The sequence below is a fragment of the Neophocaena asiaeorientalis genome, unplaced genomic scaffold (genome assembly GCF_003031525.2).
Source record: "Neophocaena asiaeorientalis asiaeorientalis breed wild unplaced genomic scaffold, Neophocaena_asiaeorientalis_V1.1 scaffold517, whole genome shotgun sequence".
Lineage (NCBI taxonomy): Eukaryota > Metazoa > Chordata > Mammalia > Artiodactyla > Phocoenidae > Neophocaena > Neophocaena asiaeorientalis.
Window position 1 is genome coordinate 1,462,512 of NW_020172724.1, and position 27,368 is coordinate 1,489,879.

Here is a 27,368-nt window from a genome sequence, read left to right on the forward strand (position 1 = left end):
CATCCCTTTCTTCCCCTTCTGCAGCAACCACAGATGCTGTGTGATCCAGGTGGCACAGCTACATGATGACAGATCCTCTGTCAGCCTGGTTCCCTGCGTGACTGCATGGATCAGAGCTTCCTACTGCCCTGCAGTAGACATGTAATATGATCAAGAAACAGACTTTATCCTGTTAAGTCTCTGAGATTTGGGGATTTTTCTGATGCAGCAGCTAGCATTGTTTAACATTAATACTACATCTCCTTTGTTGTTCCTCCTCCCAACCATCTTCACGTCCCTCTTCCTGGAAGCTCCGAGCACAGATGTCACCTAGTATAGATTCAGTCAGTGAGGGTTTTTAGTCTAAATGAGGAATTTCATGGGATGGTAACTGAGACATGGAACTCATAAATGGAACAACTTAAGAGGATGTTCTCTGCAGCACCATGCCCAGTAAAAACCACCCTTGAACTTAGCCTCCTGGAAAGGCCACCATCCACTGACCTCACCGACCAAAGTCTGGAAGCCTGTAGCACGCTGACCTAGATGTAAAACCAGAGGTGGGATCCCCATAGCTGTATGACTTTGGAATAATCACGTGTCCTCTCAAAGCCTTGAGTTAATCACCCAAAAAATGACCAAATTATGTCTGCTCCAGGGACCTGGAACTCCCCAGTTCTGCCCTTCTAGGAAGACCAGCATGTTCCCCAGAAGACGGGGGCTTCTGGGGCCAAACGCTACTATGACTGGGTAGGTGTGATACCCAGCTTCCCCGAGCTCCTGGGTATTAGATGTAAAGAAGGTAAAATTGTGATGTAGCAGGGAGAGGCCCTTCTTGGGGCCATGAAGCTTCAGACTGTGGCCTGCCATATGTCTGGTCACTGCCTTTTCTGGGATTGGAGGACATGCTGGAAAGGTGGGGCCGGACCCCTGAAGGGAGAATATACAAGCAATCCCTACCTTCACAATGATATTGGTTAGAAATTTCCATTTGACTGTAAGCCTTTTGGGGGCATGGCTGTAACTTTTTCACAATCTCATCCCAGTGTCCTATTCAGGGCCTGACCCAGAGGAAGTATTGGAAGGGTACTCGGCTTCCCCTGGGGGTGGTGAGTGTCCTGTTGGTGGTTGTGTAAGCTGAGGCTGGTTGGTCACTAGGCAGGGATGCAGGGGAGGGTGTTCTGAACTCTGAGAAGGGCAGATGAGATAACCAAGAAGATTTGTCCTGGGCTGAGATTCCCCTGGGGGCTCCTGGGTGAGGCTGCATGGGGCACTGGGGAAACCAGATTTCCAGGCTGTGGGCTCAGGGAAGGCCCTGATGAGGTGCGGTTCCCTCTTGCTTCCACGTTGAGGTGGGATGCCTGCAGCACATATTCTTAACATATGTTAACCTTGGCACTCTGCTCCTGCCAAGAAGCTGTCACAGAGGTATTTAGCAGAGGAAACAGTGTAGGAAGCGTTCCCGTTGTACTTTGGGGCACTGTGCAACTAATGGGGCATGTACAATGAGGGGCTGCTGGGCGGGGGTGACCCTGCCAAAGCCTGTTTGGTCCAGCACAAGAGGAGCGGGCATTAATGATGCCTGGCAGCCAAAACGCAGGCCCCTTAGCTGTCACAATGAAGTACAGGTGACGTGGGCTGAGCACCTACTATGTGCCAGGTGCTGGCCTTGGGCCTCACACATCTGCCACCCCACTTCACCCTCACAACACCCCCACCAGGCAGGCACCATCTATCCAGTTTGCAGATGAAGAAGCTGCCTCTGGATCAGCCTGACTGTAAGGAAATCTACCTCTAATAAACTCTAAGGAAACCACATTATGATTTCCTTGGTACCCTGAATCCAATGAACCCATCTGGGAAGTGGGGGCCTGCATGTGACATTAGCTGATGCTACTTGTCTGATCTTTGGGGTCATGTGGGAGTCGCAAGTTAGCCTAAATGAGGATGATTTTATTTGACAGAGGTCTTGGGAAAAGCCATCGACACTTGTCATTGGGATCAGGCTATGTGGTTTTCATCTCTGGAAGCATGTGCGTTTTATGGCCTTTTATTCTCCTCAATCCCAAATACAACATATACGTGTAACACAGCACACACACGCATACACCTACATGGGGACACATATTCGTACTTGTACATCTGAAATACACAGTCACGATGCTGCTCACACAATGACACGCCCACATACACCTGCTGGTGTACTCACACGCACACATGTGTACCCATATGACTTGATTTCATGCACACAACCCACATCAAATTGCCTTCCCACACACACGTTCCCTCTCGTGGACACGCTCACCCGCGTACACATCAAGCATAGACAGAAAACTCACATTTGCACATGCTGTTTCTCTGAGCAAAGAAATCTTATCCTTTAAAGGAGTGGATGAGGAAAGTGAGCCAAGAGTTCTCGGCTGCTTGCCGCCCTTCCCACAACTCTCAGAGACAATGAGTAGTTGTATGCAGGGACACAAAAGAAAAAGGGCAGGTGGGAGGGGCCTGAGGGCCTGGTTGGACCTCTCCAGGGATGAACTGATCCTTGCCTTTACCTCCCTGGATTTCAGTTTCCACATCACTCAAGTGAGGATGAAGCACTTCCATCCCCTTTATTCGGCCCCTCTAAGTGCAGGCATGCGGTGGCCATTTAGAAAGGCCCAGTTGTCCCTGATGGGCCACAAAGCTTTTCCCCTGCTGACCCAGGTGATGGAATGTGGCAGTCACACCCTCAAGGGGCAGTAAGTAGAGGTCAGATTCTCCTGGCTGCACAGGCCCTTAGCTATTTAGAGTCTCCCTTATTTCACAGGTGGGGGAACTGAGACTGGGAAGGGAAGGCTGGGCGCTTAGCACCATGATGGGCGCTTCCTAGTTGCTCAGTGGACACTTGGCGAAGGACTGTCAGATGCTCCTGTTTTACCACTTTCGGGTCAGCTGTCGAGGCATCTGCGAACTTGGAATGTGAAGGCCTGGATGAGGCAATATTACATTTTGTGCAAGTGACTGTGGGAAATTTGGATGCTGACCTGCTCCTCTGATCCCACGTGAAGACAGTTGCTCTTCCTCCCTTGTACAGATGCCTCAGCCCGGAAGTGAGAGTTCCTCTTCACCCAGCTCGTCCGGATTCTCCGTGTGCATGTGTGTGCACCCACCCCAGGCACACACACATGCACACATACTCCCACATACTCTCTTGCACACGCATTCACACTCACACAGGAAACACTCTCCAGTTGATGAGACCTGCAGGGAAAAGAGGTTACAGGGAGGGGCAGTAAGAGTTTTCCAGGCTGAGTGCTTCTGGGGTCCCAAATAGCGTGTCCAGGTTGATCAGTGTTAGAGTGAACTTTGATCCCATGATTCCGGCCAAGCACTGGGTTCCACCAATGTGAGCCTGAGCATGGTCTGGTCCTTCCCCTTGCAGAGCTGAAGTCCACTGGAGGGTCGCCACGGGGTCACCGACACTGAGGGCCACAGCTGGGAGGAGGGTGAGGACAGTCCCGTGGGTGCTCTGAGGAGGGGATGATAGACTCCCGAGGGGCTCTGGTGAAGCGAAGGGAGTAGTGAAGGGCATATAGAATTTTGCCACATAAAGGAGCGGTGGGCTGGAGCTGTGTGTGTGCCGGCCTGAGGGGCAAAGTGTGCAGCATATTCTGGTGGGCAAGTGGCCCCGTGCCACCAGAGCCGGGGATAGGAGGGGCCAGAGAGGCAGTGTGGGGGCAGATGGGAAGGGGCTTCAGTGTTTGCTGGGGCTGGTGCTGTTTCGTGGGTAGGGGAGTGGCTCCCGTAATTGGTTTATAGATAGAAGGGATGAGAAAGGTGACCGTGGTGGCCATGAAGAGCCCGACTAAGGCGGGGAAGTAGCATCTAACTAAAGGCACCAGAGACTGAAGTAAGAGATCAGAGGTCCCTGCCAGACAGGAGTTTGATGCAGTAGCTGCGGCAGGTGTGTTAGGACGAGGTCACACCAGCAGAGGCTGTGAGAAGTGAGAGGAGGACGGACTGGCTAAGGGTTTCTGAGTCAGGCCCTAGAAGGGGTCACTAAGTGCCAGGTGTCAAGGACAAGGTCGAAGGTTTGGCTGGGGAGGGAGGTGGGCTTGCCATCCCTGAGGTGGGCTGGACAGCCATGTAACATCCCTCCCCAGGCCACCTCAGGAAGGAACCGGCCATTGTTTGTCAGCCCGTGCTGTTGTGGGAGCAGTAGCCCAGAATATTAAAATCGTTCTCAGGTTTATCTCCTCCCCCGCTTTGCTCGTTTGAAATCCTCGCAATTCGGGGGAGAAAGTTACTTTAATCCTCTGGTTCCTATCAGCCTAATTATAGTTTCAATAGACGACGAGCAGGGCTCTAAATGAGATCGGAGGACACGGGAACGCATTATGTTGGCGCTAATAATGATCTGTCTTTGTTTTATCATTTCATGTTGTTGCTTCTCGTTTTGGCTGCCTGAATTCTTAATGCCTTCGAGTGTCTCAGGGAGATTGCTTCCTGTTGCTGCCAGGCCGGGACACAGTTGCAGACTTGCATATGAAGATACCCAGCCTGGTGCCTGTAGCTAACAAGCCAGCCGCCATTTAAATTTCAATCAGCCCTTCTGTTTGTGTGTGAGTTCCTTGGATGGATGGAATTAGCAATTTTGAAAAATTGATTAAAATTGCTGGTTTCACGAAGCCTCAAAACATCAAAATCAATCTTTTTTTTTTTTTTTTTTTTTAGATACACCAAAATTTTTGTTAGACTCGCCATGTCTGCAGTATGATAAACTGCCAGGCCTGCTGGTGGGGTGGTGAGGAACCGGGAGCTGGGTGGGCTGGGGCTTGTCTTGGCTCTAGACCAACTTCTGTGTGACCTTCTTAAGTGTTTGAACCTCTCTGTTTTTTTTCTCCATCTATGGCATAAATGGGTTTGACTAGATGGGGGATCTCTAGAAGGCTCTTCCAGTCCTGACACTATATAATTATGTGCTCAGAGTCAGGTGAAAAATGAATGGATCTTTGAAGGTAGAATCTGCATTTAGATGAGGTGAGAATACTAACAACAGATAGCATATGAAAAAATACAGTTATCCCCATTTTCAGTTGTAGAAATGGAGGCTTATGCCCTTCCATGGTGCCATAATTCCCAGTCCACAGACTTTCCCTCCTTTCCGGGTGAATAACTCCAGGTAAGGCTGCCCTGACCCGCCCAGCCCAGGGTTCTCCCAGGGCCCTCACTGGTTCTGGAAGAGTCACACGCCACCACATGGCTCCCTGGCCCGACCAGGGGACTAGGGTGTGGAAGTTGGCAGCAGACATTTAAGGCATTCCTGGGCTTTCTCTTCGCTGAGCTTTGAGCTGATGTCTTGAAGGCTCTGTTCATCAACTTTGCAGCAGAGGGGACTTGGAAAAGTGAAATAGTAATAAAAAATGCAAATGTCTTACTTTCCCGAATTGTGTGAGCCGCTCAACAAACAGCCCCATACCTACGGTCCTGGCTGTAGTCTCAGTACAGATAAAAACCCTCTAAAACCCTCAGGGTTGGAGGAGAAAAAAACCCACTCTGTTAGCTGTCATGGGCAGGAGTAAAATTCCTTGATTTCTGGTCCTGCCCTCACTCGCTCCCACTTGCACTCACCTTGGTCGGTAACTAGGCGCTGCTACTCCCTCCACTTCAATCTGTGTAAGACGAGTGCCACAGCCGCTTTCTGTCTGTCCTTTCTGTCTGTCATAGCTCCCCATGGCACAGCTGTCAACAGTGCTTAATCACAAGAACCGCCTAGGACTCTCGTTAAAGAAGTAGGGATGCTCAGTACCTGCTCCAGACTTACTGAAAAGAAGCCCAGCCAGTTCGGGAAGCCCTGTTTCTCTAAACATGCTCTCTGTATGTGGACAACATCTGTGTGTTCTCATCTCCCAATTCACTGGCCAGAGGGTCAGTGTGCAGACAATTGAAATTCTGTTCATAGCCCTATACGTGCTTATTGAACCCCTACTAAAGTTAGTGGGAAAAGATAGAGGAGTTACGGGAAAAGCATGTTTTCTAGGCCTAGAAATGAATACCAGCTCCATCACAAATGCTTCGTGACCTTGGGAAGTCACTTACCTCTCTGGCCCTGCGTTCCCTCAATTGTCCCATGAGGACAGTGGTCCCTCTCTCCAGACTGTCTTGAGGAGACATACATGGTATGTATGTGGAACACTTGGTACAATGCCTGGCACAGAAGTAGGTGCTCAACCAGCAGTAGCCTATTCTTGCCAGAGGAAACCCACAGCAGCCCTACAGGGACAGTTCCTGGGCTTCTGTGAGTCCCCAAGCAGCTGACCATTCCCAGAGCGTGTATAATTTCCCCTTCAAGAGACGTGAATGTAGGTGGTAGGCGAGGCTCACTCCCCAGGGAAGTGACTTGCTCCTTTCACCAGCTATTATTGTATTTAAAACAAATTGGGCTTCAGCATAGTATAAACTAGTATGTGTTATGGGCCGTCAGGGAATTCACAAATTATTGAAAGTATAATACCCTCCAGCATCAGGGTTTTGCTTTCCTGTAAAGCACAGTGGTGGGCATACACAGGTCATTCTCGTAGGCAGTGCAGACAACAGGCTGGAAGGAGGCAAGGGACAATGACGGAGAGAATTTGACCTGGCTTTTTTGTGGGTCCTTGTCCATTCAAACAGTCTTCTTTACCACCTTGGTGAACACCTGGTGCATGACACAGGCGCAGCCACTGAGCTCAGGTATCAGGGGTTCCCAGCGAATGGAGAACTCTTCGACTGTGTGGCAGTCAGCACCCGCTTTTTGTCGGGGAGGGAGAGAAATCCAGCTCAGCCTGGCTTAAGCAGAAGGGGAGGTGATTGACTCACATGCCAGGAGTCAGGCATGACTGGGCCCAGTTTTTATATGGAATTGTCACCTCCATCTCTCAGCCTTTGTTCCTCTGTGTCAACTTCATCCTCAGGCTAGCTGTCCCCACAGGGTGGCAGAAATGGCCCCAGCAGCTCCAGGCTCACATCCTGCCTGATAGGCAGTAAATCTCTCTTCCCCAGTGGCAACCAGAGACTAGTACTGACTCTCCTTGGTTCACCAGGGTCATTGCTCCTCCCTGAACAAATGCCTGTGGTCTGGGGAGTGGGGGACCCCGACCGTCCAGGCCTGGCTCACTTGCCCACCCCAGGGCCAGGAATAGAGAGTCAGGGAGGGGTGGTTTCTATAGGAAGGGGGCTCAGAAGCTGAGTGGGCAAAACCAGGACATGTCCAGTCCCACTGGTCAAGCAGCCCAGGCCCAGTGACAGAACTTAGGGTGGCTTCTTATCTTCCCTGACTGCACCCCTGCCCCCTCCAAACCCCACATTGTTTAGGCTCTTGGTTTTGACCTATTGAAAACACAGGATGATTAAGACAATTGGAAAACTTGAACATTGTCTTAGTTTGGGGTCCCTAAAAGTGGATGCTGAGACTAGAATCAGGGTGTGAGATGTTTACCTGGGAAGTTACCCCACGAAGCACAGTCAGGGCTGCAGAGTGACACAGGAAAGGGAGGAAAACTAGTGCAGGCTGAGCTAGTGGGTGGGTTCCTTCTGTGGGCCATGGGAATTCAGTTGCATTGGAACCCCCTTAGTGACTGCACACTCAGAAGTGTTCCTCCAAGGGGCAAGGAAGCTTGGCTGTCTAATGACCAAGTCCTGTCCCTCCTGGGGTTTAACTGCCTAGCACTCTGAGCCTGCGCCGTTATGGTGAAAAGTCTTGCAGCGCTAGCTTGCCCTCAGATGGACATGCAGGTGCTTGAGCTGGAAGTGTCAGTGTGTAAGGGTGCACCCCACTGCAGCAGCAGCTGCCTTCCAGGGAGCAGGGCCGGGAGAGGTGGGATGGACACCAGCAGGGTCTGCTACAAATTGAGACTGGGCATTATTAAGGAATTTAAAAAGATTTTGCTAGGCACCTTAATGACATTGTAATTAACAGGAATATGCTCTTATTTTCTAAAGAAATGGGTTATGAAGAATTTAAGTGTGAAAGATAGTGATATTTGTAATGTAAAATATTTTAGCAAAAAAAAAAAACGGATGAAGCAAATAGTACAAAATGTTAGCAGTTGTTCAACCTAGATGACAGATATATATCTGTGGGTGTTAATTATATTACCTCTACCTTTCAGTACGTTTGAAAATGTTCATAATCAAAAGGAAGACCCAGGGTGATTCTGGGATCTGTTTGTGTTTGGTGACTGGGTGGTGGCTACTTCTTTCTGTCCCTGGCTGGAGCTCTGGCCTTGCCTCCAAATTGTGTGTGACTTTACAAAACTGTCAGGGCCTCAGTTTCTCTGCTTGTAAATGAAGGACAGGCTTGTTTCAGATTTCTGAGATCTGCCACACTCAGAGGCTCTGTAGGTCAGTGAACAGTTTCTGAAGTGCAGTGGAAATACTAGAATATTAATAGAAAGAGCTTTGGAACTCCCAGTCTGCTCTCCCCACCCTGGAGCCTTAGGTTAGGGCCTGTTGGGCCACTTCTGAGCTGTTCTAAGACTCAGCCTCTGACTTGGAAAATGATCCCAGTTAAGTGTTCAACTGCCGTTTTTTTTCCCCCCAGGGCTGACATTGGACTGCTGGGCCTCAGCATGATTGAAACCTGGGGAGAAGGGCCAGTTCAGGAAGGAAAGCAAGGTCCTGGGCCTCATGCAAAGAAAAGTGTCCTGCAAGTGAATGCATATATTCCTGCTATATGGTGAGTTTTTACCATAAATGATGTTGAATTGTGTCAAATGAGTTAGAAAAATTTTATTTTGAGATAATCATATGATTTCACAGATATTGGAATATTAAACTAACTTTTTGTTCCTAGGATAACTCCCTATGAGTCATGGTATATTATCCTTTTTATATATCATTGAACGCAGTTTGCTCATATTTTAAAAGTATTTCTGTCCCATGAAGAGTATTGGTCTGTAGTTTTCTATTTTAATAATATTTTTTTTTCTGGTTTTGGCATCAAGATAAGTTGGCTTTATAAAATGAGTTGTAAAGGGTTTTCTCTTTCTCTGTTTTCTGAAAGTGTCTGACAGATTTGGTATGTTTTTTCCAATTTAAAAATTTCTAATTTTTAAAAATAGAGTCTACCAGTGAAACTATTGGAACTGATACTTGCTTTGAAGGAAAATTATACCTATAAATTCAGTTTACTTTGTAGATATAGGATTATTCAGTCCTTCTGTTTCTTCTTGAGTGAGTTCTGATAGTTTGTACCCTTCAGGGAATTTGTGCATTTTTCTCGAAGCTCTTGAATTTATGGTGTAAAATTGTTTACCTTTACCATACCCCTTATCATTATGTAATGTTCCTTTTTATTCCTTTTTATGAAGTCCATTTTACTTGATGTCAGTGTAGTCAATAGAACTTCCTTTGTAAAAATTAAAACAATTATTTTGTTATTATTTTATTAAGCTATATTGACAATAGAACTTTTTTTTTGCTGCTACTTTAAACAAATTTAAGTATAATTTACCTATGTTAGTTCCAGGTGTACAACACAGTGATTTGGTATTTATGTATGTTACAAAATGGTCATCATGATAAGCATGGTTACCACCTGTCACCACACAAAGTTATTACAGTATTATTGACTATATACCCCACGCTGAATAGAACTTTCTTATAATTAGTGTTTGGGTGGTATATTTTATTCCATCCTTTATTTTTAATCTATCTGCGTCTGTGTATTTAAAGTGTATATCTTGTAGACAGCATGTATTTTGGTCTTGATTTTTATCTAGTCTATCAATCTTGGGCCTTTGAATTGGAACGGTCATTGGTAGATTGGGTTCAAATATATCATCTTGATATTTATTTTCTATTTTTTCCATCTGTTCCTTGTTTCACTTTTTCCCTGCCTTATTGTGTATGAGTTCAGTACTTTTTAGAATTCCATTCTATTTTCTCTGTAAGTTTAGTTGCTGTACCTCTTCGTTTTACGTTTTCAGTGATTGCTCTAGTGTTTGTAACATACGTTTAACTTACCAAGTCTACTTTCCATTAATATTATACCAATTTACGTTTGATGTGAGATCTTACGACAGTATAATTCCTCTTCCCTTCCTGTCCTTTGTGCCAGTGTTGTTATATATTTTACTTATACATACATTATAAACCCCACAGTATACTGTTATTTTTATATTAAGTAGTCAGCTACCTTTAAAAAAATGAGAAAACATGTTCATTTTTATCTACCCACATATTTAGAATTTCCAAGACTCTTCATTTGCTTGTGTAGACCTGATTTCCATCTGATATTTTCCTTTAGCCAGAAGGGCTTTAGTTAATAATTCTTATAATGCAGGTCTGCTAGTGGTAATGAATTCTCTGTTCTTTTTTTAATCTGAAAATTCTTTATTTTGCCTTTACTTTTGAAGAATTCTGTCACTTGATATAGAATTCTGGGTTGATAGTCATTTTTCCTTCTTCTTTATACATTTTTAAAAATATTTATTTATTTATTTATGGCTGCATTGGGTCTTTGTTGCTGTGCGTGGGCTTTCTCTAGTTGCGTCGAGCGGGGTCTACTCTTCGATGCAGTGCACAGGCTTCTCATTGCGGTGGCTTCTCTTGTTGCGGAGCACGGGCTCTAGGCACGTGGGCTTCAGTAGTTGTGGCATGCGGTCTCAGTAGTTGTGGCTCATGGGCTCTAGAGCGCAGGCTCGGTAGTGGTGGCGCACGGGCTTAGTTGCTCTGCGGCATGTGGGATCTTCCTGGACCGGGCTTGAACCCGTGTCCCCTGCATTGGCAGGCGGATTCTCAACCACTGAACCACCAGGGTAGTCCCCTTGCTCTTTATACATTAGAGATATCATTCCATTTTCTTCTGGCTTGCATAGTTTCACTTGAGTAGTCTTTATAATTTTTAGTTATGTTTCCCTGTAAGCAATGAGTATTTTTTCTCTGAAGATTTTCTCTTTAACATTGGTTTTCTTAAATTTGATTATGATATGCCTTGATGTGATTTTCTTTGTATTTATCCTACCTTGGGGTTTGTTGAAGGTTTTGGATATGTCAATTTATATTTTTAATGAAATTTAGAAAACTTTCAGCTATTACTTCTTCAAATAATTTTTGTGTGCTTTTTCTTTGGGGACTCTAAATTACACCTTTGGTAGACAACTTAATACTGGAATGTGACCCACTCCAGATATTCTGACTTAATTGGTCAGAGTAGGAGTGTTAGTATTTTAAAAATTTTCCCAGTTAGTTCTAATGTGCACGCAGGGTTGAAAGCCACTGACCTCATCCAACCTTCCCAAGTTAGAGCTGAGGCCACTGAAGCGAAGCATGGTTAGAAGCAAATGTAGGTGAGATCACAGTCTGTTGCAAAGCCCACCTAAAACAGAGTACAGGATATGTATAATACCTTATATCCTCCCAGGAGACTGTCTCTTGGCATCCAGGTATTTGCAATTGTGTCAGGAGGTCTGCAGTGCATTTGAATTCAAGATGTACATCTTCCAAACTTAGTAGCTAAGGCCAACCCATTAGCTATGCAAAACTGTGGATTTCTGCAGTCCCCAAGTCATTTAAATCAGCCTATTACCACTATAGTGCCCACATATAGACCTGGTATGAGTCATTGATTGGTTTTGATCAAGTTGATGAGAATTCTGCTATTTAACAGACTTCAGCGCTCTGAAGAACCCCAGGGCATATTCTGCCAGTGTTCCTATCAATTCCATTTCCAGCTTTACATCAGCAAAGATGTTCTCAGCTTGGTTTCTGTCATTCTATGCATTAAAAAAAATAGTGCTTTCACTGAACCAGCAGGAGGCAAATATTATCTAGATTTTGATACTGAGTAGCATTCTGAGATTTATTGATTCATGTTCAAAATTTCAGGGATTCTATATAGGATTCTTTGGTGAGATCCTTAGGTGAGAATTTTTTCTTTCCCTTTTCCCCTCCTTCTCTTCCCCTCCTCTCCCTTCCTTTCCCCCTTTTCTCTCTTTCTCTCTCTGCTTCCCTCTCTTTCTTCTTTCTCTTTTTAAATTAACCCTAGGTTGGTCACACCTGGAGTGGTGAGACGCCTCTCACCACTGGGGACCACATGCAAGTTAGTAGAGAACTGGATATTGCGTCGAGCGGGGTCTACTCTTCGATGCAGTGCACAGGCTTCTCATTGCGGTGGCTTCTCTTGTTGCGGAGCACGGGCTCTAGGCACGTGGGCTTCAGTAGTTGTGGCATGCGGTCTCAGTAGTTGTGGCTCATGGGCTCTAGAGCGCAGGCTCGGTAGTGGTGGCGCACGGGCTTAGTTGCTCTGCGGCATGTGGGATCTTCCTGGACCGGGCTTGAACCCGTGTCCCCTGCATTGGCAGGCGGATTCTCAACCACTGAACCACCAGGGTAGTCCCCTTGCTCTGTATACATTAGAGATATCATTCCATTGTCTTCTGGCTTGCATAGTTTCACTTGAGTAGTCTTTATAATTTTTAGTTATGTTTCCCTGTAAGCAATGAGTATTTTTTCTCTGAAGATTTTCTCTTTAACATTGGTTTTCTTAAATTTGATTATGATATGCCTTGATGTGATTTTCTTTGTATTTATCCTACCTTGGGGTTTGTTGAAGGTTTTGGATATGTCAATTTATATTTTTAATGAAATTTAGAAAACTTTCAGCTATTACTTCTTCAAATAATTTTTGTGTGCTTTTTCTTTGGGGACTCTAAATTACACCTTTGGTAGACAACTTAATACTGGAATGTGACCCACTCCAGATATTCTGACTTAATTGGTCAGAGTAGGAGTGTTAGTATTTTAAAAATTTTCCCAGTTAGTTCTAATGTGCACGCAGGGTTGAAAGCCACTGACCTCATCCAACCTTCCCAAGTTAGAGCTGAGGCCACTGAAGCGAAGCATGGTTAGAAGCAAATGTAGGTGAGATCACAGTCTGTTGCAAAGCCCACCTAAAACAGAGTACAGGATATGTATAATACCTTATATCCTCCCAGGAGACTGTCTCTTGGCATCCAGGTATTTGCAATTGTGTCAGGAGGTCTGCAGTGCATTTGAATTCAAGATGTACATCTTCCAAACTTAGTAGCTAAGGCCAACCCATTAGCTATGCAAAACTGTGGATTTCTGCAGTCCCCAAGTCATTTAAATCAGCCTATTACCACTATAGTGCCCACATATAGACCTGGTATGAGTCATTGATTGGTTTTGATCAAGTTGATGAGAATTCTGCTATTTAACAGACTTCAGCGCTCTGAAGAACCCCAGGGCATATTCTGCCAGTGTTCCTATCAATTCCATTTCCAGCTTTACATCAGCAAAGATGTTCTCAGCTTGGTTTCTGTCATTCTATGCATTAAAAAAAATAGTGCTTTCACTGAACCAGCAGGAGGCAAATATTATCTAGATTTTGATACTGAGTAGCATTCTGAGATTTATTGATTCATGTTCAAAATTTCAGGGATTCTATATAGGATTCTTTGGTGAGATCCTTAGGTGAGAATTTTTTCTTTCCCTTTTCCCCTCCTTCTCTTCCCCTCCTCTCCCTTCCTTTCCCCCTTTTCTCTCTTTCTCTCTCTGCTTCCCTCTCTTTCTTCTTTCTCTTTTTAAATTAACCCTAGGTTGGTCACACCTGGAGTGGTGAGACGCCTCTCACCACTGGGGACCACATGCAAGTTAGTAGAGAACTGGATTATTCCAGTGCTCCTTTCCCGCCTTGACAGTTTTTCTAATTCCATAACGCCCCTAGATGATCCTTGGCTGATACCCAGTTTCAGATTTTAGGCTGATAGTAGCAGCCAGATGACTCCCCTCTCTGCCCCTCTCTCCACAGCACACTCCTAGCTTTTGCTTGGGCTTTGACTCACTGTTTGGCTTAGACAAACTCACTCATCAAGCTGGCATTTTACAGGTGGCTGAAGACAGATGCAGAGAGTGAAAAAAAAAAAAGTGATGGTTAACACTTATGCAGTGTGTATAAGTGCTTGACCCTCAGAGCCAGGCTATAGACAGGCACTAAGCATTACCCTCATTTTATACGGGAGGAGACTCAGGCACAGAGGGATTAAGTAACTTTTGGAAGAACATGATAGATAAGTAGCAGACCTGGGATTTGTACCGAAACAGTTCTTAACTAAAGCTTAGAGACTTGGTCTTAACCACTACCCGACTGTCAGAGGACAGCCCTGTGTTTGGATTAAGTAGGTGGCATCTGAATACCATGCTTCGAAGGACCAAAAGGCATTGCCCCGATACCCTGTCATATGTCTATAACCTCCTCTATGAGCTCCTGCCTTTGAACAAGGCATCACTTACAGTTTCTGCATTCGGATGGACTCTGAATGCAGAAGTCCTCTACTTTCTAATTTGTGGCCTTGGACCTCAGCTTCCTTATCTGTAAAGTGGGGCTACTAATACCTTCTTCAGAGGATCATTGTAAGGATTCAGTGAAATTGTGTATGTAAAGCACCTGGCACAGAGGACCCACCAGTTATTAAGGGATGGAACCACGGGGGGAAACACTGTAATCTGCTGATTGGCATCAGTGAAGAGCCCCAGAGAATGGAATATGGGCAGATGTTTTATTTTTAACTTTTTATTTGAAATACAAATTTCCAAATATAGTACAGAAAGTTTCTGTGTACCCTCCTAGCTTTTCCCAGTGTTAGCATCTTACATAATTTATAATTACTACAACCAATAAATTAGTATTGGGAAACACTAATACTAAGCTATAGATTTCTTTCAGATTTCACTGTATTTTTCATTCGTGTCCTTTCCCTGTTCCAGGATTCAGTCCAAGACCCCATGTTGTATGTAGTTGTCGTGTCTCCTTAGTTCCTTCCAGTCTGTGACAGTGCCTCAGTGTGCCCTTGCTGTTCATGACCTTGACCTTTTAGAAGGGTACCGAGCAGTTATTTTATAGGATGCCCCTCAATTCGCATTTGTCTGATTTTCCCCTCATGATTAGATTGAGGTTATACTTTTTTGGCAAGAATACCACATATGTGATGCACCTTTCTTAGTGCATCGTATCAGGGGCCAGGTGGTGTCTATATGTCCCATTACTGGTGATGTTAACCTTGATCACGTGGTAAAAGTGGGCGTGGCTGGGTTTCTCCACTGCAGATTGCTGTGTGTGTTTTGGCCTTTGTGTTGATAAATATCTTGGAGGAGATACTTTGAGGTAATTCAAATATTCTATTTCTCCTCAAATTTTCACCCATTAATTTTAGCACCTTGTCTATAATAATTATTACTGTGGTGTTGTAATGGTGAATACTTACATTTCCCTCATCCATTCTACATTTATTAATTGGAATTCTTCCATAAGAAAGAGCTGCCCCCATTTACTTATCGATTCAGTTATTTATTTATAACCATATGGACTTGTGGGTATTTAGTTGATGAATGAGTTATAATTTGGCATTCTCATTATTTATTTTATTGCTCACATTGTCCCAGCCTTGGCCTTTCAGGTTGTTTCCTCTGTCCTTTGGCCCTGTGGCCAGGGTTTATGAAAGCCCAGAGTTCACCTTGGGGCAGCAAGGGCCAGGCTGTGAGAGGGGGCAACTTGAAGGGGAGTAGAAGTGAGAGGGGAGATGGTGGCACCCGAGACCCCTTCCCCATATAGAATCTGCTTCTCTAAGACCCATTCAATTCTGGGGTTTCATTGGACAGCCCTATTTCCCTGCTCCATTCTACAGCTGAGCAAATCAAGGCCCCAGGAAGGGAAGGGGCTGTTGGGGGCCACTGAGCAAAAAGCTGGGTGGGTGGTGAGGTGGGAGGGGTGACCTGAGCTGGAGCCCTGTGCCTGCCATTCTAGGCTGGCCCTGGGCCCCCATGCGGTACCTGTTTGCAGGGCAGCCTGTTTCAGGAGCTGGGCAGCGAAGGGCTGAGGGAAGTGAGCTCCATCAGCAGAAACTCAGGAAACAGGAGGCTTCTGGTGCAAAGTCTCTTCGGGAAGCCCTGGGGCTATTGGCGCTGCTCCCTATCCTTTCTGCCCAGCTGAAAGGGAGGGGTTTTCATTGCCAAATCCCCAGCTCCGGCTCTGTGGGGGCCTCTAATCCCCTCCTGGCTCAGGAACGTGGTTCAGCCCAGGCCTACTGGAGGTGCCCCCAGAGAGGATTTGTGCGGGCCTGGGAACAGAGCTCCATGCAGCCCCAGGCCCACCCAAGCCAGAGCTGGAATGCTAGCTGCAGAGCACGGGAAACAGGCATAGGGTTGGAGCTGAAAATAAGTTCTGTGAGAGTCAGGGGCTACATTAATAGAGGTCCAGTGGGCAGAAGGAGGGATAGGCTGGTGTGACACACGACACCAGCCTATAGCAACTTCGGTATCTGAGCTCTTCTGGCCCTGACTGTTTGTACAAGCACTAGACCCTGGGCTGAGTGGAGACATACCACACCCAATGAAAATAGAAAACCCTCCTTTCAGTCCTGGAAGCACACGCAGAAAGCAGAGATTGTGAGTTCTGCTGGTCCTTTCTTTTTTTTCTTGCGGTACGCGGGCCTCTCACTGTTGTGGCCTCTCCCGTTGCGGAGCACAGGCTCCGGACGCGCAGGCTCAGTGGCCATGGCTCACGGGCCCAGCCGCTCCGCGACATGTGGGATCTTCCCGGACCGGAGCACGAACCCATGTCCTCTCAACCACTGCGCCACCAGGAAGCCCTACTCTGCTGGTCCTTTCTAGTCTACAAGGAGTTTCCTTTCTACAGAGGTAGGGAGAATAGGGGTTGGGGGGGAGGTCTCCATTTTACAGATGCTGCAGATGAGGCCTGAAAGAGAAAGGGGTTATGACCTTCTCTGGGGAGTGCAAATGATTCCAGAAAGAATCAGGCTTTCCCACTTCTGAGTTCTGGGGTATTCTGTGACCCCATCCTGTCTTTGGGGCCTGTCCTCCCATGTCTGACTCATCTCCAGCCATGGTGAACAGTGCCTAAGACTCAGTAGGTGCTCTGGAAAGCCCTCAAGCATTCCACGTGCTCCTGCAGGGTGGACCATGACCTTGGGTGGGTTGGGCAGAAGAGGGGCCTCCCGCAGACCCATCAGTGTCGAACAGATAGATGACCGAGTGGCGTGAGTGCACGCGTGTGTGCACGTCTGCAGGGCGAGGAAGTGGCATGTGCTTGGAGGAGCCTGCAGAGAGGCACTTGGCTGGATCCCCACCCTCGTCTGGCTCTGGTTTCATACTTCCTTCCCCTGCAGGCCTGGGGAGGCCAAGCTGCACAGATGGCCATCTGGCTGGCACTTTAGGACACGGCCCACTGCTCACTCCCAACCTTCTCTTCCCCTCCTTCTCTGCTTCACTGGCTCTATGGACTCTGAAAGGAGTGCTGGGCCAGGATGGAGAAGCATCAGGGGTGACAGGCAGGGGCCTCAGGCACAGGACTGGGCCATGGTAGAGCTTTGCACCCTCACCATGATCAGATTCTCATTGAAGGGGACTCATGTCTGTGCTGCCCAGGTCCTAAGGCCTGGGAGGCAGGAGGGTCACAGGATGGGGGAGGCCGATGCTGTGCCTACTGAGAAAATTCCACTGATGTGAGCAACCTCCTTGGCTCTATAAATTCCATTCCCAAGAGCCAGTCAGAGGTACTGCAACTCAGCCCCTCCCTCTATCCATACATCCCCCTCATTCATTCCATAAACCTCTTTTGATGCTTATAGCATCCTAGAACCTGTTCTAGGCCCTGGCAGGGCCCCATCATTTATTCAAGATGAATAAAGAGCCATTGGATTTGTTCAGAACCCAATTCTGGCTCCAGAGTTTTAAGAATTGACTGCTGGGGAGGAATAGGGACAACTCCTCCCAAGCATCATTATAGTGACCTGCTCCCTGCAGAGCTTTGTGGGCAGAGGATATAAGAAGGGAGGGGGTGGGAGGTGCTGGGGAAAGAGGTAAGAGCTGGGGGTGGGGCCTGAGTTATGGCCCCAGGTCTGGTGCCTACACACTCTATGTCCTGGTAGGGTTGCCACATTTGGCAAAAACAAAACAAAAGCGGGACTCCCAAGTAAATTTATGTGTCAGATAAACAGTGAAAATTATTTAGAATAAGTTTGTCCCTCGCAATATTTGGGACATACTTATACTAAAAAATTATTTGTTCTTTATCTGAAATTAAGACTTAACTGGGCACCCCGTGTTTTGTCTGGCAGTCCTATGGACTGGGCAAGTGGATGGCAGACCCTCTCTGGGAGTCTGTTGCTTCCTCAGCACCACTAAGTTGAGGAGGGGGGCCAGTGAGAGGCAAGGACCCTCCACCTCCATGGAGGGCAGACTGCCTGTTTCATACTAGCCCCTTGCTCAGTACCACCTGATGGGTAGGATTGATGCCTTCAAAGTGTATGGAGAAAAGTCTGGGTGTTCGATGAGTCAGACCTGCTCTTGTGAGACCCCCATTTCTGTCTCTCCCTGATGGAACAGGTCGGCCTGAGTGAACCACTGGGCGTCATTACATGAGAGAGCCTGCATAGGGGTGGTCCTAGGTCACCAGAGGTCCCCCTACAAAGAAGTCCCAGGCCGTCTGTCCCTCTCAGTGTTTTCCCTGCTTCTGGTTCAACCTTGCCCTTGACTGCCGCAGAAGGAGGCCAGAGAGGGAAAGAGGATTGCCATGGTCACACAGCATGCAGTGGGGAGCCAGAAGCAGCTCTCCAGCCACCCAACACCCTGCCCTGTGCCCCCTGGGAAGACATGCTCCCGGCCCTGCACAGTCTTCTCTGAGGGTTCTGTTTGCGGCTATGGGGGTTCCTGCCCAAGAAGGCCTAACGGGGTCTGGGGGCCTCTGCCCAAAGGTGAGTGACACATTGGTCTGAAGCCAGTCTGGCCTGGGGTGTTGAGAACTGCTTTGAGCATGAACAATCCCATATGTCCAACGGCTGATTAGCCGCACAGAGATGGTGAGGGGAAGATCATGAGTAAAGAATCCGTATTGACCAGAGAGCCAGCAACAGAGACCCAGCTGAAAGAAATCAAAAGGATGATGTGTTCAAACGCTGCCCTCTGACTGGGGAATTTTTCTAGCTGGGAGTGGGTGTGTTACAAATTTCAGATGCTAACGTAGTGACAAAAACAAACAAATAAACAAAAGTTGAAATGCAGGAGGCCTCCTGGGTCTGACGGAAATCTCAGTGATGTCCCCCCACCCCCTGCTTCATCCTGTTGTAAAAAAAAATGCAGCTAACAATAATATCTGACAGCAAATCCTTCCCCGCTCTGGATGCTTTCACCCATTGTTCCTTTGGAAGAAAGTTGTCTCTTTAAGCGTCTGCATGTTGGTGATCGTTGGGAGGAAAGAACTAAGCAGCGTTTCCTTTACTTATTTACGTCCCTTTTGCTGAATTCTGATGAAGCACAGGGAGGCAGGCAGGCAGTGGAGCATCTGGCTTCTCAGGAAGATGGCTGTGTGGAGAATTGGGGCCCTGGCTCCAGACTCAGGGAGCATGTGCGGGCTCTCAGAGCAGACGCAGAGTCCCTCTTCCCAGCAACTGGGGCTGCAGTGGAGTCCCCCAGCTTCTCCCCGGTCCTGCTCAGGGCACCCCTGCCCTCTCCTCGGCCCTGGGCAGGCTGTGCGTGGAGCAGGGCGTCACGGACGAGAGCCTTATTCACACTGGGGCACAGGGTGGAGAGGGATATGCGATGTGAAGTCCGAAAGAAGGTGCTCAGGCTGGTGCAGGTCCTAGAAACCAGAGGCTCGGAAGGTGGTTGGTAGGATCCAGGGGCGCTCAGTCTGAGGCAGTGGGAGGGGGCGTACTGACACAGGGGGGGCCAAGCCCTGTCTCATCTTGGCACATGTGCAGGGTCGTCGTGGAGCAGAGGGGAGAGACTGTCCTTAAGGAGTGTATGTTGTACCAAAGATGGAAAAGGGAGGCCTCTTTCTATACTCAGATTACGTCACTCTCCGTCAGAATCAGGCGGAAAGTTGGACGGGTGGCCCTGTAAATGGAGCGAGTTCCCCGTCATTGGACAGGTGGCAGCGAGTGTGCGAGTGTGTGTTTATCGTTCACCCGCCGAATTTGTTCTGGGTTCTGGGCCTGTCCTTGGCATGGCTGGACCCTCCTGTAAGCCTCCAGTTCATCCACACGTGTTTTCGCGCGTTTGCATTCTCGACGGGAGGCTGAGGTAGAGGTCAGGCTGGGTAAACCTCGAACGACTGGCAGAGCCAGAATGCAAATCATCGCTCTTTGGGGGACAAGCTGCTGCCTGGGCAGAGCCTGCTCCGTGGAGATGATGTGGGGGATTTGAGCACGCTGTAGGAGATGGGGCAGGGGCGCACTTCCTCGTCCCAGAGGTGTGACGCAGAGGACCCCTGTAGAGAAAGCCTGGGGGTTTCCTATCCCCAGGTGATGGGCGAGGCATATGCCCACCTGCCCCCTCTTCCTTCCGCATCCAGCCCCCAGCCGATGGGGCTTTGTCTCTGACACGAGGCAGCCTGGCCATTGGAACGATTTGGAGTCTGACAGCCTAGGGCTCGGGGCTGGTTACTGTACTTATCAGCTGGGGGACGTGGAGTGGGGAGCCCAGCCCTGCCAGCCTCGGCACCCCCCTCCCCAGACGGCATCAAAGGGCTCACTAGGCTGGGGGTGGGCCCTGCGGACACCGACCTCACTTGCTCTGCTTCTCCGCCCCAGTGGGATGGAGTCCCCGCTCCACCTGTAACTCTCCACAGTACCATGCCGGGGAAGCTTCCCCAGGACAGGGACAGGGACAGAGTATCTCTAACTCCTGACAAAGCCAGGTACCTAGAACCCAAGTGGCAGCATAAAATGTACTTGCTGAATGTCTTCCGATGGCCTGGGCGGGGCATGTTACCAGGAAAAGGCTCCTGAGAGCTGGGGGTGCCGGGTGTTTTGTTCCAGGCGTCTGTGGCTCACTTGCCTGGGCCTGAGCGCTGTCACTTAGCAGTTTGGAGAGGAGGTGCAGCACTGTCGGCCTGGGCCAGGCACACGCAAGCTCTCTGGTCTTGGGGAGAAGCTTCAGGGTGACTCGCTCTGCTCTGCAGCGTCCTACAGCAGCAGCAGCAGCAGCAGTCACGGGACCCCCTGCCACGGCGGCTGCCATGTGGTGGCCGATTTGCTATGGACCTCGTGTGCTCCTATGAAGGATGGGGTGGCGTGGGGCACAAACCCCGAGTCCACTTCCCGCCACTCTGCACTGTGCAGGCGCTAGAAAGGTCTTCCTTCCGTGGAGCGGAGCATCTGCCTCCTTTTAGCTTCTGCACATTTATCTTGTTTGTGTCCTGTGGGTCCCCCTGCTTGGGGATGGGCCACCAGAGGTTTGAAGACAGGCCCAGCGTTCTTCCTGCCCTGGTCCTGCTGCCCTGCTCCCTCGTGGCCCTTGTTGGAGGGTCTGTATGTGCCTCTCCCCATTTCCTTACCTGTCTCTGGCTTCTCTTCCAGAACTCAGCACATGACCAAGGACCCCCTTCCTTGGTGGGAAACCCATGATGATGCCCAGCCATGCCCCAGGATTGCCCAATGCAGGAGAAAACACACAAACAATGTCACTTCCCTGACCCCACTTCCCCATTCCCAGACTACTGTGGAGCAACTGTATTTTTTAAAGTAGGAAGGTACATTTATTTCCTCTCCAGTAAAACCAGGAAGTTCAAGTAATTTGTGTAAGATCGCACAGCACTTGGTAGTCAGGCCAGTCTTGGAAATCCAGAGCCCGGCCTCTGGCCCTCGTTCCTTCCCCGAGAACCTCTGTGGTGGCCAGCTGCCTCATCAGGTGGGAAGGGCCCGTGGCTGACATGACTGATGACTTAGTGCTGTGTCCACTGTGGGGTGTCCTTGTTGAGAACACAGAAATTGCAGCAGGACCACTGGGGCTTCCCTGGGCCACAGACACACTGGGCCTTTGTCCACCTGGCCAGGATCTAAAGCGGATATGGAAATCGGCTTACAGCAGCCCCTGAAGGCCCTGCAGCCCGGCAAAGCATGCCTGAGAAGGAGAGAAAAAGCAGACACAGCTCAGCAATCCCCCTACCCACAGAGGAAGCCCAGATCACTCAGCAAAGCAGATGCAGAGACCATCTGAATTGCCAGCAATGTTTCCAAAATTATATCAGTCTGGCCTAGTGGCCTGGGGACTGGCAGGGATGCCTGTGGGAGGGGCCGGCTGTCCCCTCTGGGTTCAAGTGAGGAACGTGGCCCAGTGAGCTCCACGTCCTCTTTCATTATAGCCCCTCATGGAAGTAGTTTTTTTTTTTTTAGGAAAACTCTTCAGAGCTCTGCCTTTGTGAGAAGCTCTATAAATAACTTGCTGGGAAACATTTCTGCCTGATACTTGCCACCTACAGAGAAAATAGTCCATACGTCAGGCAGTTTGGCATCCGGAGAAGCTCAAAGAGGGCAGCGTGGCGTGCAGCATGCGGGGATGCCTAGGAGTTGGTAGCAGACACAGACGGCGGCAGTCAGAGCTCACGGGTGCTGGCCCCGGATCTGGGTTCAAACTCTGGCTCTGCCACCTACTGCCATATGACCTTAGGAAAGCCGGGTCCCCCCCTGGGCTTTGAGGTCCTTGTTGGCAAATGGGGCTGGTCATGTATGACCTTGTCCTCAAGAAGGTATAGTTGAGTGGGTAGGAACAAAGCACAGCTGGTTCTTGGGTCTTAGGCAGAGTGAAGGAATGGCCCTGGGAAAAGAAAAGAGAGTGGAGTGCCAAGGGGCTGGTAGGGGCAGATTCTTCTCATTTCCTCCTGCTGCCAATCCACTGTGTTCTCCTGGACTTGGGGATCTGGTATCAGGAGGGGAAGCCAGTGATGCACAAAGTCAAGCTAGCACGCCTATTGCTAAGATCGGGAAACCGAGGCCCACCGTGCGGGGCGGGGGGGGCGGGGTGGTACGCGTCTGGCCAAGGCCACAGAAAGGGAAGTGGCTGAGTCAGGCCTGACCTGCCGGTTTCCTGGACTCCGCCTGAGAGGGCACTTGGCCTGCAGATGGCTGTAGGAGTCCAGAATGTTTTGCCCCCTTGGCCTGTCCTCTGCATTTCCCTATAAAAGTGACCACAGGCACTGGGGTCAACTGGACAGTGGAGAGGGGGCTCCCAGATTACCTGGGAGAGGAGGAAGAGACCCAGCTTCACCTGTCTAGGCTGTGGCATGGCTCATGTGGCTTTACCTGCCTCATCTGTGAAATGGGGACATGACTCTGACCTCCTAGGGCTGTTGTGTGCATCAGACATTCATCGAACAGAGATTAGAGAGGTATCGTCTAGTGCCAGGTGCTGCTCCAGAAAGGGGAACTGGTGTGATCTAGATCGGGGATCCATCCTCACGAGGCTCCCTCTCTAGTGGAGCAGGCAGCCAAAAGTCAAGCAAAAAAGGAATAAAGAGGATCCCTTCACATTGAGATTATGATATAACAGAGCAATGTGAACACAAGCGGATTTCCTGGGTGGGTTAGGAGCTGTTTTGGGATGAGAGGGAGTCAGGGATGTATAGTGCATCCCAGGTTGTGGAAATTGCAAGTGCCAAGATCCTGGGGCAGGAACGAGGCCAGCGGCTGGTGTGCACTGGGGGTGGGGAGGGATGCGGTGGAGAAGTATTGGAGCCAGTTATGAGGGCTGAGCCGGGCCTGGCCAGTAGTGAATGCTCAAATGTGCTCAAGCTCGATCTGACATAGGAGGAGGCTAAGGGGAGCCACCGTGGGTACCCCACAGTTTGCAAGCTCAGGCAGGACTGTGGGCAGCACGGGCTGGCGTGTAGCCTCTGTCAGAGCACAGGGGTCAGGTCCAGGCCTGGAGGGAAGGTGGGAGCTGGTGTTTGAGCATGTCTGGGGGGCTGTGAGGTCTCAGTCTGCCTCTGGTGGATGGAGGGAAGGATTAAGGAGGCTAGAGCAGAGCTGGTGAGGCTGAAGGATGGGGGGATGAGAATTGCTACAGTCAGCTGCCCCTGGAGCTCCCAAGACGTCACAGGCATTCTTGGGGTGGTGGGGAACACCAAGTCCCAGGAGTGACATTGCAGAGGGAAGAGAGAAACCTACAGAACAGAGTTGCTTGCTTGGATCAGCAATTCTGAAAGCATGCTCTGCTGAACACCAGTTCCCTGCAGGGGGCAGGAACAATGCCCTAGCTTAGCAGCCCTTGGCGATTGCATTCCTAACACATACCCCTCCTCTTTCTTTATCAGGGTTTGCGCAGATATAAACCTTTCATGGGTTTCAGGTGAGGCAGGTTTGAGCCCCAGCCCCCTCACAAGGAATAAACCATGATAAGTTTAAGCTGTAAGTTCCCAAACTTTGTTCATTGGTCCTTTGTCTCGGTGATTTTTTTTTTCACAGTGTGCCTGCTTAGCTAGGCTCAAACAACTTAATATTTATGCTGGAACAACTTATTAGCCAACTGCAAAAACAAAGTACATGAATGGAAAGAAAAGGTAATCATTTAAAATTTTTTAAACTACAGTTACGTGCTAAGGGGATGGGTGCACCTGTTGGGCACTGCACAACGTCTCAAACTTTGGATTTGGATTGGACATCACCACCATTTTCCGTTCCACATTGGTTTTCATACAGGGCTTGATTTTTATCACAGCAACCACCAAAAACTGCTTCTCAAGGCTATAGTATCATCAGAGGAATGCAGCGTGAGCTAACGTGGAAACTATGAAGTAACGTGAAATAGTAGCTCACGTGGTGGCCAGTATTGCTGTGTTTCCCTTGAAAATTTTGAATATCCTGCAGCACCCCTGAGTTTTTTGTGGTGGTCTGGGGTGCCTCAGCCCACAGTTTGGGAACGATGGCTCTAAAGCAATCAGCCATTGCTTTGGGCAGGAGTATGTGTCACGACTCTGACCAATGAAATGGGAAGGAAGGTCTTGGGAGCTTTGTGGGAAAGGCTTACCTCACTCATAAACACATTTGGGAAGGAGGCATCTCCCTCTGCTGCTGGTGGTTATAGTGTCCACGTGGTGGGAGTTCTGGACTTGCAGCTGCCATCTGGGTTCCGTGAGGGTAACTACCCCAAGGAGAATGCTCTGAGGGTGGCAGAGGGGGAAGATGGAGGGGGCTCTAGCTTTGGGGATATCGTTTGGTGCCTGCCTCGGATTTCCTGTTGCACGAACGAATACCTTCCCTGAGAGTTTAACCTGTTTAGAACTAGACTTCCTATTACCTGCAGCCAGAAAGCATCCTGCCGGATACCCCAGCAGAAGATGCGTGGGAAACACTGTACTTTCTCTCCTCTGCTTAGGGTCACCTATCAAAGTCTCTGAGAAATCCCACAATTCTCTGCTTACTTTTGTTCAAGGCAGAGTTTGCCAAATTTATTTGACCGAGGAAACCTTTTTTCCATAGTACCTAATTAACATCTGGCAGGACACTTGTGTGCCAAAACCCACACTTTTGAAAGGGATGCCTTGGATCCCTCCTCATAGCTCCACCGCCCCGCCTACCCCGGGAGCCCTGACACACAGACTCCCCTCAGAGGCGCGCCAGGACCCACATGTGTTTCTGTTCGATGGGGGAGACTAAATGAAGCCAGATGTACCTGGCCAGCCCACAGGCCGAAGAAGCAATGATTTAACGTCCCAGCTATGCGGGGATTAGCTTGCCAGAAAGCTCCCAACGAGGGGTGGGGACTTGCCATCAGTCTGCTAATGGATTCTGCAGAAGTGCCCCTGTGGGCTGTGCATGACTGCCGTGTGCATGGGTGAGTGCAGTGCCCACGACCGCTGTGTGCAAGACCGCTGTGCCCCTGACCTCTGTGTGCGTGACTTCTGCGTCCGTGACTGCTGTATGCATGAACACTGTGTCCATGACTGCTGTCCCATGACCCCTGTGCCCTTGACTGCAGTGACCGTGAACCCAGTGTCCGTGACTTCTCTGTCCATAACCACTGTGTCAGTGACCCCTGTACCCATGAGCACTGTGTCCATGACTGTTGTGCCAGTGACTGCTATGTCTGTGACCTCTGTGCCTATGACTACTGTACCCATGACCGCTGGGTTCAGAGGCTCAAGACCCTCTGGACTCCCCAGAACAAGGTCCCACCCTCGCTCTAGTTCCCCTGCTCAGCCCTCTGGGGCCCCACCCCTATCAACTTGCCTTGGCCTCCTGTTCCCAATCCTACGGCAGCCTTGGTCTCCCTGGCCCAGAAGTAGGAGGACTCTGCTGGCCACGAGGTGTGAGACTCAGGCCATTCCCTCCCCACTCTGGGGCCCAGAGATTATCCAGCACAGTGGTTTCCAAAAAGTGTCCCTTGGGCTTCCCTGGTGGCGCAGTGGTTGAGAGTCCGCCTGCCGATGCAGGGGACTCGGGTTCGTGTCCCGGTCCGGGAAGATCCCACATGCCACGGAGCAGCTGGGCCCGTGAGCCATGGCCGCTGAGCCTGTGCGTCTGGAGCCTGTGCTCCACAACGGGAGAGGCCACAACAGACAGTGGTTGAGAGTCCGCCTGCCGATGCAGGGGACTCGGGTTCGTGTCCCGGTCCGGGAAGATCCCACATGCCACGGAGCAGCTGGGCCCGTGAGCCATGGCCGCTGAGCCTGTGCGTCTGGAGCCTGTGCTCCACAACGGGAGAGGCCACAACAGTGAGAGGCCCGCATACAGCAAAAAAAAAAAAAAAAGAAGTGTCCCTTAGGGCGTGAGCCCCTGATTCAACCAGGACAGCTCTCTATTTACTCTTTTTATCCACTGGGTTCCCACACAGGAATTCACTGGGAGAAAAGGCTTTGTGGCAGGAAAAAAAGTCTGAAACCACTGATGTTGTCCAGCCGTGCATTTTGCAGAGGAGGGGACTGGGGCCTTTCCTCCCAACACTGCTCTGGGGTCATTGGAGGGAGAACTGGACCGGAAGAGGAGGGGCTGGGTCAGGGTTGGGGAGTGCAAGGACAGCCTGCTGAGAGGCAGTGGTTCATTCTCGCTGTGGGCTTTGCCTGCTGTGACCCAGGAGAAAAAGTCCTGGAAACAGTCAATGATGCGGCCAGGAGCCACACAAAGTGTGCTTCTCTAACTCTGGGTCAGCTCACTGGCAAGGAGCCAGGAGGCAGGCAGCCTGCCTGGGAGGTGGAGTGTGTTCTGTTCGTTCTGCCGAGGTGCAGGGCTGGCTCCGGCCACCCGCACTGGGCCACCTTCGCACAAGAGCTCAGCTCTCGCTCCTCCTAGCTGCCCGAGCTGGGTCTCAGCCCAGCCAGTGGTATGGATTTAGCACCAGGAGCTTCAGAGAGGGCTGTGCAGGACCACTGCTCCAACAGGCCAGTGGGCATGGTGCTTGGGGCCCATCGTACTCTCAGGCGCTCACAAAAATGCTTAAATTTCTTTTTAAATCAGAAGAGAAGAAAAACTTTTAGGCTGAAGAAAATCTTTCAGTATATCGTATTAATATATGAAATCTTTATACCAATGCATTGCAAAATAATGATATAATATCAATATTTATTATTAATACATTAATATTAATTATATATAAGAATGTAATCATCATTATAA